The sequence below is a fragment of the Notamacropus eugenii genome, chromosome 7 (genome assembly GCF_028372415.1).
Source record: "Notamacropus eugenii isolate mMacEug1 chromosome 7, mMacEug1.pri_v2, whole genome shotgun sequence".
In the NCBI taxonomy this organism is placed as follows: Eukaryota; Metazoa; Chordata; class Mammalia; order Diprotodontia; family Macropodidae; genus Notamacropus; species Notamacropus eugenii.
Window position 1 is genome coordinate 63,227,293 of NC_092878.1, and position 1,977 is coordinate 63,229,269.

General features: G+C 38.4%; 1 pseudogene; it reads left to right on the forward strand.

Moving 5' to 3' along the window:
• The first annotated feature begins 1,206 nt into the window (after positions 1 to 1,206).
• Positions 1,207 to 1,316, forward strand: LOC140515096 (U6atac minor spliceosomal RNA; annotated as a pseudogene).
• The last annotated feature ends 661 nt before the right edge of the window (positions 1,317 to 1,977 follow it).

Below are 1,977 nucleotides of genomic sequence, written 5' to 3' on the forward strand. Positions count from 1 at the left end.
CTTAGAGTTCATTAACAATAGACATAAATAGTCCCCATTTACATACTATTTACATGAAGTCCCCTCTGATCCCCCTTCTCTAAAACAGAAAACCTTGAGTAAGCTCAGCTGCTACAGTTCAGATGGAAGGATCTTGCCTTGTTCTTACCATGGTCTTATTCATGATATTCCACTAATTAGATTGTGGATAGGCCCTCACCTACGTTGTGCTATACCATAGTACATTCATTTTTCCCTCATTGTGGGAAATACTGGAGATTGGTGTTGAGAAATTTGTACTCAGAATTTTGAAAATTAGAGAGATCTTACATGGGACAATAATTATTGATCTTTATATACAAATTCGTAAAATTGATGCAGATATATTTTGGTCATTTTGGAGCATTGCATAGGATCATTCATAAGCATTTATTAGATGGAAAGCTAACTGGGGATAATTATATAAACAGTCCTCCTACTACAATACAAAGGGTATTATATTTGACGTCAGAAGACTGGGGTTCAAATTCTGGTAATTCTAATTACTACCTTGATGGTCTTAGACCGCAACCTTTAGACCTTTCTAGTTCATTTTATTTAAAATTAAGGGTTTAGGCCAGTCAATCTTTTAAATGCACTAGTAACTCTAAATGCTTTGACCCTGCCTTTTAATCTGATTGGTCTATTTTCTCATAAAAAAAAGTGGATGATAATACTTCACTACTTCACATAGTTATAGAATGCACCCACTGCATCCTGGATTATCTTGGCTTTTGTCTTGCTGCTGGGCTTGGGTGGATAATTCTGTAGGAGAGAGAGAGGCTGATGATTTTGCCCAGCTCTGCCTCACTCAAATACAATTCATGCTCAAGCCAAGACATCATCCTCCTGATGTCATTGATCCTCTTAGACAACAAAGGGAGAACAACAATGTATATAGGGTAAGGAACCTCACACCTTAGAGTTCATCTAGTTCAACACCCTCCCATCTTCCTCCCCTCCCCTTCCTGCCCCGACATGCACATTTTACAGGTGAGAAAACTGAAAATTGAACAACACAGTTGATTTCCCCAGTCACACAGATTGAGAATGACAGTCAGAATTTAAACTCAGGGTTCATTATTCTAAGTTCAGTAGGATGGTTCAGCCCTTTTTCCATAGTATCATAGGCTGTAGAGTATCAAAATAGGTAGCACATATGAAAACACATTTAAGACCCTAAGAACAATATTATATGAAAGTAGAAAACATAAGGAGTCTTCTTGATAAGAATGGAAGAGGCACCAAATTGCTAAGGCATTGTCACCTTTCTCTATGTCATCTAATCATATTTGTTTGTTTTTAAAGTCTGTGAGAACACTTTGCAAAATTATATTTTCATAATTTTGGATCTCCTGGGTAAAGTGACTTTGTCAAGGTCCCAAATACATACCATAGAACAGTTCCCAAAGTCCATTATCCTCAGAGATAATATTCATTTAGCATAGGTCCTGTCTCAGGAGAAGGGAGAAGTGTGAGATCCCAGGTCTCATCTGTGTACACACAGAGAGGGCCAAAACCACGTCCCGATGTGTAAGGGAATGTGAAGCAGATGGTCAGAGCCCAGGCAACCTCTCTTTCCAGTACTTTCCACCCTGTTATTAGTCAGGGCTCCAATGACAATGGCTGGATGCTATTTGTTTTTATACTGATGGATGTGGCATTCTGTAATCCGTGAACTGAATCAAGACTCTTCTTCCATGACCACTGGCATATCCTGTAGTGTTTATGAGTTTGACAGGCAAACATATCTCAACAGATCTCATATGCTGATCTATGAGGAAGATAAGACTTTTGTTTGGCATCACTAGAAAAGGAAACAGGAAGAGGGCAGAAAACCCTGCATTGATTTCTCTCAGGGCTTCAACTGGTGCATTATAGCTGTACACTGAATGAGAGAACATTAGACTGTCTTTGGATTATTTAATTATCACTACTGTTGTTGCTATTGTTAAATGT